The sequence below is a fragment of the Paroedura picta genome, chromosome 18 (assembly GCF_049243985.1).
Source record: "Paroedura picta isolate Pp20150507F chromosome 18, Ppicta_v3.0, whole genome shotgun sequence".
NCBI classification, from domain to species: Eukaryota; Metazoa; Chordata; class Lepidosauria; order Squamata; family Gekkonidae; genus Paroedura; species Paroedura picta.
Window position 1 is genome coordinate 17,338,140 of NC_135386.1, and position 12,394 is coordinate 17,350,533.

At 48.0% G+C, this 12,394-nt stretch overlaps 1 protein-coding gene across 1 annotated transcript in view; it reads right to left on the minus strand.

Moving 5' to 3' along the window:
- The window catches only part of IGDCC3 (immunoglobulin superfamily DCC subclass member 3), a 58,812-nt gene that overhangs the window by 20,805 nt on the left and 25,613 nt on the right, over window positions 1-12,394 (minus strand). The window lies entirely within an intron of this gene.

A 12,394-nucleotide genomic window follows, 5' to 3' on the forward strand; every position in this document is an offset into this window, starting at 1 on the left:
CACAACCAACACCTTGGGAGGTAAGTGGGGCTGAGAGAGTGTTGACAGAACTGCTTTGTGAGAACAGCTTTGAGAGAACTGGGGCTGGCCCAAGGTCACCCAACTGGCCCACCGACAGACTATCTATGCTGCACTCAACTGTCCTGCAGCTCAAACCTTTGTGCTGCCCCCCCCTCCCTCTCTGACCACATTCTTTCTCACGCAGGCATCCATGTGCACGCCTAAGGCCAGCCTCCTCTCTTCCACTTGGGCCACCATTAACACATGTTCCTCTCGTGAAGGGGGAGGGGTCTGCAAACCTGTCAGGAAGGATCCATCACTCATCCGCAGGCTCCCATTGGGCTCCGACAGATGGGAGACCCCCGGTTCCCCTTCATACATTAAACATGCGCCTCTCATGCGTCCTCTGCCATAACCCTCCACCGGCTAAACAAAAAAGGGCTCAGAAAGCCCAATAAGTCACTGCGCTGTGAAGGGGTCGTCTACCCATCCCTCCCTGATCTTTTACAAACCAAATCTGGTCCGGACTGGATTCTGTTGTAATTTGAGAGCGATTTATTAAATCAAACAAGCGCCTGGAGCACTAATTGTATTATGTTGCATCAAGGAAAGCGCCCCGGGACGCTCCCCAACTGGTGTAGAAGGCCGACAGAAATGCAGTTATTTTATTATTGCTTATGATGTGGATTCATTGTCATTGTCAATACGTTATCTCCCTGAACTCGGCTGCACCGGCAGGCTTAATTCCATAGGGCTACTTTTCAGTAAGCATTCTTTCTGGGATGGGGGCAGGACCCTGACTACGGTTTCCAAGCTGTGCTCCGAGGACTTGGTTTCATCTCCCTTTCCTGGGATGCAAGAACTCGGGGGCACCCAATGAAGGTGTCAGGGGAATAGGCAGACAAAAGGGGATCCTTCTTTACTCCATGTGTAAATAAACTGTGGAACTCACTGCTAGGTGAGGCAGCAATACCCTGACCTGGTTTATTCTAGGCTAGCCTGATCTCATCAGATCTCAGAAGCTAAGCAAGGTTAGTTCTGGCTGGGAGACCCCCAAGGAACCCCAAGGTCATGACGTGGAGACAAGCAAGCCCAAGCCCCCTCTGAATGTCTACTGAAAAAGAAGTAGCAGTGACCCTAAGCATACATGGCTTTAAAAGGGGGCAAGCTGACTGGAGGAGAACTTCATCACTGGCTCCTAGAACTGGGACAGAGGTAGAAAACCCTTGAATTCCAGTGTTGATACCACTTCAGGACGAGGCCTCGGACCCTTGACCTTGTTAGTTGGCCCACCCAGGACATCGGGTTGGCTGTCATGCGAAAGAGGATGCTGGACTAGATGGACCACTGGTCTGATCTGACAGGCTGTACGCATGTTCTTATGACCCTTGGGAGGCCCGGAACATTAACAAAGGATCCCGGATGAAAATTCCAGTGACATCTGATTGAATTCTCATCCGAGAACTTGCGCTGGAATTTTTCCAAGCAAGTCTTGGGGCGTTGAAAGAGTCCAACATGTTTGTCATTGACTGTCTTCACAGAGGAATGATTATCCGCAGCACTCAAGGACATCATCCTGTCACATGCAGGGTTGCCAGCCTCCAGGTGGAGCCTGGAGATCTACCGGAATCACAACGAATCCCCACAAAACTCAGTTCAGTTCTCCGGGGAGGGAAAAAGCACTGCCTTGGGGGGGGGGGGGTTGATGGCTTTATAGCCTGAAGTCTCTCCCCTTCCCAAATGCCACCCTCCCTAGGCTCTGCCCTCCAAATCTCCTGGAATTTCACAACCTGGAGCTGGCAACCCTATGCATCAATGAGACCAAAATAGGTCAATGGACAAGTCAGAGCAGTCCTTTGTGAAAAGACAAAAACAAATATTTTAGCGATCTGAGTTCACTGATTGAAAGTTCACTGGAAGAAAAGAGAAAGGAGAACTCAAGCAGAACGTTCCTCTCTAGGAATTTACGGCATGGGAGATTTGTGGTTAGCGGATTAACCAGAAGACAAGCTGGCCAACCGAAACCGCCTCGAGTGGCTAGATCCCTACTGTTCAATAATATCACCTCTCTCTGCTAAAATGCCTGGGATAACTTCCCCGCTTAAAGACAGCCATATTAATATTTGCCATGCATAAAACATGGAGGGGGGCATCAATAATTCAACAACAAGATGTTAAGTCAGCTGAGGCTTGCCACCGACCCTGTAATGTGGCCTGGAAACGCCATTCTGAGTCAGGTGCCAGGGAAACGCCCAGGATTCGGCGAAGGCAAACGGTTTGTGGGGAAAACACGAAAAATCCGTGCCTTGCTTTGACCTCCCTGAAAGTTCGTGGGCGTTTCGCAAAGGTTCGGCAAACTTTAATTGCAGTGACCCACTTGGAACGACTTTACACGGTCAGTGATTATTTATTATTTTTATTATTCTGCTTATTAACGTCACGCTTTTAGCCAGCGAATGTGGCCACAGGAATGAACAGCTTGAAAAGGGGATGAGGTCCACGGAGGTGAAGTCTATCAAAGGCTCCTAGCCATGGTGGCTGAAAAGAACCTCCACATTCAAAAGCACTAAACCTCGGAGTCCCAGAAGATGGAAGACCATGGCCTTTATGCCCTGTTGTTGGCCTTTCAGAAGACCTGGTGGACCACTATGTGAGATTGGCCACCAGTCTGATCCAGCGGGATTCTTGTTCCTCTCTACGCCCATACAAAGGGCAGTCCATCCTTCTCCATATTCATAACTGCATGGCCAGAGCCGACCCGCTAGCCTGACAAGAGAGGCTGAAGGTCTTCTGTAATACAGACAAAACCCAGTATCGAATAAAAATCTCCTTTGCTCCATGGGAAAGTAAATGGGAGCTATTAGCAGGCCATCCGTTTTCATTCAGCAGGATATTAGCGATGAGGAGGGGGCTGACCTAGATTTGGCACAGGAAAAGGGGGACGCTAACACGATATGGCACCGCAAAGCCAAGGCCTGCTTGAACCATTAAGGCGCAAACGCCAGGCTCAACGGTGAGCCGAAGAGATTGAAACGAGAGGGGGACACATTCTCCCGCAGACGCAAAACACACGTCGTGCCTCAGTCCACGGTTGCCGCCATGGGGGAGCTGTTACGCCGACGTTTACAGGGAGAATCCTCACCATGCCCTACCCCGAATCATCCACTACCCGGGTCTTCGCCTACTTCATCTTTCCGGGACATACTACGATCGATTCAAGTGGGTAGCCGTGTTGGTCTGAAGCAGCACAACAAAATGAAATCAGAGTCCAGTGGCGCCTTTAAGACCAACAAAGATTAATTCAAGGCGTGAGCTTTTGAGTGCAAGCACTCGAAAGCTCACGCCTTGAATAAATCTTTGTTGGTCTTAAAGGCGCCACTGGACTCTGATTTTGTTTTGTTATGCTATGATAAGAACACCTGGGAAAGACGAGCAGTGAAGCATGTTTGCCTGCTGTCAGGACATCTCAGCCCCTTTTTCCTCAAATACAAATACAAAAAGCCTTTATTGGCGTAAAAAATAATACAGGTAAGGAGATACAAAATGGTACAATTATAAGAGCCAGGCAGAGTTACTCAATTTTGTTAAAAACAGGGAGTTAATACTAAAAGCCTTTGCTAAAAATTTTGCAATGCGGGCGGTCCGCTCGGGATCCTTGCTATCAAGGAGTTTATTGATCGCTGCCGTTTCGTTACTCTGGAGTTGAAGGGAAGATAGAATATCGGATATCCCCTGACGGTATAAAGAAAACTTAGGGCAAAACATAATAATATGCTTTTTCCTCGTCCTCCATCAACCACCATCCCCCAACACCCACACCCCTGGCTGACTTTTCAAGCGTCTTGGATCCAGCGATGGTGAGAAGCTGTTTTTTATTAACGACATGCTTTTTATAGGGCGGGTGCCTTGCCGCATATTAATGATATGTGACAAATAATAATTTATAACGCTGACAGGTTGAATGGCAAGGCAGTCCCTTAGGGGGAGGTTTCAAACGGGGATAACCGGGATCCATTGGAGGGAAACGTCTGGCAGCATAAAATAATGCACGATATTGGAAAGAAAATGTCTAATTGCATCGGAAAAACCACTTAAACATATCTGAGGACATTTATATCCATTTCGATGTTATATCGTGGAATGTTCTGTGCTGTATGTAGGAGGATTAGATTGCACAAGGTTATCCAGTGTTTTGTTATTGCTATAAACCTTGCGGTTGCAATAACATGTGTAAAAACTTAGATTGTATATTCATTGGCTTTGTTATACACAATACTTGGTTCCCACACAGGTTCTCTTCAGTGCTGGACTAGGTGGTTTTCATGAAGGCCTCGTCCTCTATTACTTTTGCTGGACCTCCAGAGGACCTGGTTGGCCACTGTGAGAGACACGACGGTGGACTAGATGGACCAGTGGTCTGACCCAGCAGGGCTCTCCTGATGTTCTCATCAAGGCCTTGGCCTCTCCGCCCTGTTGTTGGCCCTCCAGAGGAACTAATTGGCCCCTGTGTGCAACAGAAGGCTAGACTCAATGGGTCAGTGGTCTGATCCAGCAGAGTTCTTCTGGTGTTCTTATGAAGGCTTCAGCCCCTCTTCCCTGTTATTGCCCTTCCAAGGGAACTGGTGGCCAATGTGTGAAACAAGATGCTGGACGAGATAGACTATTGGCCTGACTCAACAGGATTCTTATGTTCTTATGTAAGATTTTGGGGGTATGAGTTTCCAGGGGCCAAAACCCCCATTGTGAAAGATCAACAGATGCCTGCCCCAGACCTGCCTCTGCTGAGGCTCGCCCTCCCGGAAAGACTCAGAAAGACGCCCACCCTTTCGGTGTTCCAATCTGAAGGGCCAGAATTGTCCGGAAGAGTATTTTTATAAAGTGAACGGGGTGGCAGTAAAATGGAACCGGGTAGCAATAAAAGCGGAAATGTTCAGGAAGGCCCTTTTTACAATGGGGAAAGGGCTGCAGTTTTAATGTCTGCGGGAAATAAATTAGGCAGTTTTTATGGCACTATTTACTAGATGCACTAAACTTCTTTTATTTAGCCCATGTCTCATTTCGTGATCCCGTTCAGTTGCATTATTTGTCCTTTGCATCCTTCCACATTTTCCTAGCATCCTTCGCTACTTGGAGGCATTTCTGGAGATTTGGGAGGCAGTGCCTTGGTACAGAAAGGCCTTCAAGGAGGGTACAAGGCCATAGAGGTGGCCAAACTGTGGCTCTCCAGATGTCTATGGACTACACTTCCCATAAGCCCTTGGTGGAGCCAGGACCAGTGTCTGGATATGCACCCAAATAAAGGAACTTCACAGTTCACAGCCATCCTTGAAGAACTCTCCACCTGGTCATTCCTGAATTGATGGGAGAAGAGATGTTTCTGCAAGCTGGAAAGACCGTGTTCGAACCATGGAGGATCCTTCTAGGACGGCTGTCAGCTGCGAGGTTCCTTTATTTGGGTCCCTATTTAGACACTTCTCTGTGATTCTGTGAGTCTACAGAAAAAGCCAGAATTTGGAAAAACAAAGTTTCAACCGGGTTTTCATGCAGAGAACAGGGTGACATCCAAAATAAGAAATTAACAGCCCGTTCGTAAAAGTTGCATGCATTTCTTCAAAGCATTTAAATATTATATTTCTGTTTAAAAAACATTATTGATTTTGAGTTTATCAAACAGGGCTTTTTGGTGCAGCGATCGTTCTGGTCTGTTGTGTCATCTCCACACATGGTGCCACTCCCTTGTTGGTTCTTTGCTCCCGTCTGGAAACTGGCACCTCCCCTACGCGTATAGAAAGGAGCTTGCAGATAAAAAGCAGAGAGAAACCGGCAACCGTGGAAGGGAAGAGCAGACCTGCTCCTCTCCTTTCTGTGACCCCGGCTTTTTGCATTCCTAACGGTTTTTCACAGAGCTGAAAACATTAAGGCCCACGGAGGGGTGGTGGTGGGGGATGCACTGAATCTTCCTTCTGCTTCTTTTCTTTTAACAAGATGTATTACTTTCCCTGCTCCTAAGAGGGACCCATCCGGGAACTAGGGCCTGCCGGCTATTCAAGGCCCCTCGACCAGCAGACGGGGAGACCCGTTCCCCGTGACTAATGGGGCTATTGTCCGAAGCCTGGCCTCAGAGCCAGAGTCTCAATGGGCCCTTCCTTTATGCGCAGTGAAGCATGAATGGCGGCACCGCCCACTTATGCTCCAGGAACGTCCGGAATCTGGAGGGAGGGAGGGGGGTGGGCAAGGCAAGTCTTTTATCTGGGGGGAGAGAAAAGGTGCCCGGTTGTTTTTTCAAAAAATGGCGGGAAATAGCGAAAAGCCTCTGGGTCTTTTGTTCCTTTGTCGTTCCACACGTGGAAAAATCTCCCCAGTTAGACGGCTGAACCCAGTTTGGTCCCAGGCGTGTGAGCAAATGCAGCTCCAAATCCCAACCCACCCGGCCTAATCTCTTCTTCGGCTGTGATTTAAAAGGGCGGGGGAATGCGTGCATTTTTGCATGCAGCACATTAACGCATAAGCGACTGTAGGCAATTCTTCCTGGAAGGAGAGATGGACCCAAACATGTCCAGTGATGGTGGGCAATCTTACGGGGGCCTGGAATTTCGGACTGAGGACTCACTAAGCCCCAGACCCTGGGATTTCCATCCCCTTCTTTAGTCCTTTTCATGAACTTGCGATACTCTCCCTCCCCCCAAAAATGGGTGGGATTAATCCCCCCTCCTCTGTGGTCACTCAAGTGGAAGTGACACGTCCTCATATTCTGTGGGATAGTTTGGGTTTATCCCTTCAGAGGGATGGACTAAAAGGTTCTACCCCCCTCCCATTAACGGACTCATTTCGTACGCCTGCGTCCACCAATTAAACCCAAACCCACAAGCCCGAACCCCATCAAACCGAACGAATTCTGAATGGAAGGCTATTTTTAAACCTGACGCCCATGCCGTTCCGGAAAGCCATCATTCCCAATAATAGCCCGTAAAGCTACCCGAACGACATTCGCGCAATTAGCTGACTTAATGTCTTTTTATCCGGGCTTTGTTATTTTGGGAGAATTACTTCATCCCCTGTTCTCAGAGAGAGTCCGCCGGTCTATAAGGAGTTCACCTTTTGTTCTCCTCCCCCCCGCCCCCCCCCCCCGGCAAAAGAGGAAGATGGCACACATGATCTATCTATCTATCACTGCGTTTAATGTCTTTATACTGGCTCATTAATTACCCCAGAAAGCTCCTTTCCAAATGGAGCCTCTGATTTATAGGAGGCTGGGGCACCGTGCCATTTTCATCCCAGGCACAGCCGAGGCCCAGGATGGAGTAAATTGCCTCCTCCTTCCTCGACAATCAGGGATACCTTTGGCTGTGGTTGGGGGGTTGCTAAGGCTTGGCTCCACCCTATGGATGCCAACCCCCAAGTGGGACCTGGGGATCCCTAGAATTGCAGTTCATCTCCAGACTTCAGAGGTCCCCTAGAGCCGGGGTAGTCAACCTGTGGTCCTCCAGATGTCCATGGACTGCAATTCCCATGAGCCCCTGCCAGCAACTGCTGGCAGGGGCTCATGGGAATTGCAGTCCATGGACATCTGGAGGACCACAGGTTGACTACCCCTGCCCTAGAGAGTCAGCATGGTATAGTGGTTAAGAATAATGGCCTTGAACCTGGAGAACCTGGTTTGATTCCTCCTCAGACCAACCACAGTTCTCTCTGAGCTCTCTCAGCCCCACCTACTTCACAGGGTGTCTGTTGTGGGGAGAGGAAGGGAAGGTGACTGTAAGTCACTTTGGGACTCCTTCAGGTAGTGAAAAACAGGGTATAAGAACCAAATCTTCTTCTTGAGATGCAGTTCAGTGTAGTGGTTAAGAGCAGGGGACTCTAATCTGGAGAAACGAGTTCGTTACCAGACTCCACCTCCACAGGGAGCCAGGGAGGTGACCTTGGGCTAGCCAGATGCAAGGCTTTCTCTAACAAGGCAGCTTTTGGGTTTCCAGACGGTACAGCTGAGCTTCAACAAGGCCCTGCGATCGAGAACCCTATCAAAGTAAGACTCAAACGGGAAGCCGTGTTGGTCTGAAGTAGCACAACAAAAAATGTGTCCAATGGCCCCTTTAAGACCAACCAAGATGTATTCAAGACATGAGCTCAATATCAAAGTAACTTCAGTCACAGCTGAGCCAAAATAGTCCACTTCCCTGGGAAAGCAGAAGGCATGAACATACCCTGAGGAGCAATCCCTCATCCGCACAAGGAATCAGTATGCCAATCACTAGTGAATAAATATATTTTGGCAGTCCTTCAACCACAGGAGGGTCGGTCTTGTTTTTGAATAAGCCCCCAGCATCAGGAGTGGGTGCACACCCTTGCTAAACCAATACCCCCTTTCCTGGATTTCTACATTTGCTTTAATGTTTGTTTGTTTCCCAATGGTAGTGGAATTCCAAAAGAGGTTAACACATGTGCTCGTAGTTGTCCAAGTGACAGGGTTACACTGAAAAGGGGTGCATTTTTGTAAAAACCTCTGCTCTCCATGAAACACTACCCAGAGACATAAATCCATGCTGTGGGTGGGTGATTGTCCAGGGCTGGGGCCCACGAAATAGGTTCCTCTGAAAGGGTAGCCCCTCCTTGCCGTGTTGGGGCAGACCACCATGTACTAAGGATAAAATCCATGGTGTAACGTTTCCTGCTGTTGCTCATCGTATATGGTAACTGTTTTCCATTTCTCCACCTGGAATTCTTGCAGCTGGACACATCCGCTCCTTCAGCACCTGTAATCATTTCTGGATTTTCCTGGCAGTGCTTCAAAAAAGCAAACAAAAAAAAAGGCATGCTGAATCAGCTGTTCTTCAGAATATAGGGCAAATCCCGGGAAACTGGTCACATGACTTCATATTCAGGGCCACCCTGTTCTATTTATGCACTGGGGGAAGTCCTGTTGGCTGAAAATTGCTTATCGCTGGAAGTTCCCTCTTCCGCCACAGCCGTATGCTTCCGTTGGCTGCTGGCCAAAATCTCCGCTGCCTTAAAGAGACGGATTGAGCATGCGCACACGTTGCAGTGCCAGAATGCCATCTTTGCAACTTCACTACTTATGAATCATAGGAAGGGCTGATAGGCCAGTGACAATCCCGCCGACTCATGGCCTATAGAAAGCACCCTTTGATAACCCATTCATCCCTGGATCTTTCCTATGCAGACAAGTGTCAGAGGAACCCGTACTGGAAGGTGAGGACAATCACTGTTGTTCAGCAATTCCATATTTTGACCATAGGAAATGCAGAAAGCAAGCACATCAGGCTGGATGTCAAATACCTGCAATACCTGCTGAAAAACAAAAAAACAAGACATCCCATCGGCTTCCTCAAGACAGGAGCACAATACGGCAATCCCCTCAAGTAACCTGACCAATCGCCTGATAGTAGAACAGCTGAATTTGAGTCTAGCAGTAACATAGAGACCCCCCCCCCAAAAAAATAATTTTCCGGGTTCTTGAATTCCCTAAAAATCTTATGTCTCTGTAAGTCGCTGCTGGACTGGGATCTAGTTGTTCTACTGCAGACTAATATAGCTACCCTCCAAAACCGTTCTGATGGTAGAGAGGTTTCAAACCGAGGAAGATCTATTTGAAACTGAATTTCTCTGCAGCTAGGTTTACTGGGGGAAATCTGGGCTGTCCGATTCCCCCTTTGTGTTTTTATTTCCAAGAGAACCTCGGGCTCCAGCTGTTTCCAGGTATCCTGACGTCGCGCTTATGGACTTGAGGGACGTCATCGATACAGAGCGGAGGGGAACAACTCCGAAGGAGAAAAGAAATTAAAAATAAATTAACAATTAAAAATAAAGTGGCTACCGATTCCGCAGTACACTAGCATGCTGCAGTTGGTGAGCCACAGCACTGAACAGCTGGGGAAACCAAAAGGCATCCCAATATATCCCTTAATATTACACAATCTAGTGTTAACAAAACTCCTGAGGAACCCAACAGGCCACCTGAATCGCTTGTTTACACTAGGAAACAGCATGGGCAGGGTTTCCTGTGCTTAAAATGAGTCTGTAGGGTGTCTACGGAGAGGATAACAACCTTTGCCCTAAAACTTTTACAGCACGAATCTAAAAGGAACGAAGACTTTCCATCGTGAAATGTCTGCTCAAATTCCAAATAAAAGGCTGGGAGAAGCCAAAGATTTGAAAGGAGAAGAAAGGAGAAGACAGGAAATTCTTCTCTTCCTTTGTGCTAAGACACAATACATTTTAAAAGTCCCCCCAAACTTTGTAGTCTGCCATCTGCTAGGGGGCTGGGCAGCTAATGGACGTCTAACGCTGATCAGCGGCCTAAAGAAGCCACGGGGGAAATCAAGCCTCAAGAAGGTCTCCGGTGCTTTAAGCCATACATAAATTAATGCAGATGGATCATGGCTGGGATTGGTTTGCTACCAATGACCTGCTTGACTAGAGAGGGGGAGGGAGGCGCAGGATATTCCCCACTAACAGCCTCCGAGTTTTAACTCTATAGTGTTTGGGGGAAGGAGGATGGAGAGGAGGCAGTGCTGTAAATATCCCCCGTGGTGCCTGGAACCAACTGCACAAATGGTGCCCCCTCCCTTGCTGCTAGCTGGGTCACTCCCACTGTGACATCACTTCCCACTAGACTATATCTATGTTAGCTAGGGGTTCCTATTCCCACAGACTGATGTGTTTACACTTGGGCAAGCCAACTGTACTGCTTCTTAAGACAGCGTACAAAAGTCACTTTGAATCCCAGAGGACACATGACTCCTAGAAAGCCAGGGAAGAAAATTTGTTTTTGTTTTTGATTTTTAACCATCACTACTGTGCCTTTCCCACAGCTGCGAGCCATTATTCCACATGGGCACCATGAGCTGGTATTTTATTTGCTCTTTCTTTGTCAACTTCTTCTCCCAGAGGTGCTCTAACTCTATTTGTTGGTCTTGGTATCTAGTGGTCTTCTCCTTTCCTTTCTTATCTATTCTACCACCTCCTGGGATTGCAGTGTCAATGATCCAAACCCCATAGCTCTTATTTTCTACAACTCTACAGCTCCAGTGTGGCAGTCAGAAACCCCAACGGATCTTTGTTTCCTCATTCTCCATAATCATGTCTAGTTTGCACTTCCATGAATTTTCAGCTGATAATCTTTAAAGGATTCCAGTGCAACACAGCCACAAAGCTGTCATGATGTCCTGTATAGTCAGTTTGAACCATTTTATTATCAGCAGCAGTTCCACCTGTGCTTTGCCTTTCTCACTAGGACTGGAGGCGGAATGCAAACTATTTTTGCTGTCTTCCATTTTCTCCTCCTCTATGAGGACCCAAAGTAGTGCACAACATTCACTCCCCCTCCCTTGTTTCATCAGTTCTCCCAATCTATCTGAAATATGGAAAGCAATTCTCTCAGATCAGCAAAGTCCTCGAGTTAACAATGCAGCAGGACTATGGTCACAGAACCAGGAAACAATGTGAGCCCCCTTTCAGAGGAGGAGTCTCTCCCTAGGTTCCCACATCCCAGGATCCAGCCCTGAGAGGTCACGGTTGCACACACATAACTCTGATGGCTGCATCGGTGTGCTAGCACCACTACTGGGAGAGGACGTGGGGAGGAGGACATGGTACAGGGTAGTACAAGGGAATGCAAGGTCCAGGAGCAATCCGCACGGCCATGCCAATGCTCAGCACTAAACTAGTGCGGGAACCAAACACCTGGAAGCCAAAAAGTAACAGGATGTTGCCTAGCAGGCCTTAGCACACAAAACTCTAAAAGCTGTACTTCGATTTGGAAGAGCATGAGGAAAAGACGTGTGGAAATGCATGCTCTCGACATGTACTCGCTTTCGGAGGAACCTTTGACCCCCAATACAATCCCAAACAATTAACTCCCTAATTAGTCGACAAATGACTGGTTTACCAAAGTGGGTATTAAGCTGTTTGGGAAATTGGTAGCATTTCCAGCACAATTTCATGCTTTGCTGGTTATGGATCGAATTAAGTGGCGCAGGATCCATTCACAGCCCAACTGCACTGCTGCCAGAAGCAGCAAGCAGGCCACCAATAGGTCCATGAAGGGAATGTTTCTAGTTGCCAACCTCCCTGTGAGTAGACAATACAAAGTAGACAACCGTAGACATTTCAGATTCTGTCTTTCCCTGGCTCAACCCCAGATCTTCAGGGATTTCTTCACCCAGAGTTGGCAACCCTTCCCCAAAAGTCTGGGAGACTAAAAAAGTCTTCTCCTTCTTGCTCCTGGCTAGGGGATTTTTTGGTGCTTGTTTCTCTCTTTCTCTCCCCGTCTGTCCTTCTCCCCAAAGTGGCTTCTACAAAGAATTTACATCGTCTTTTCCAGACTGAAATATGGCCACTGCACAGCAAGAAGAAGTGACAGTGGACATTTCCCTGG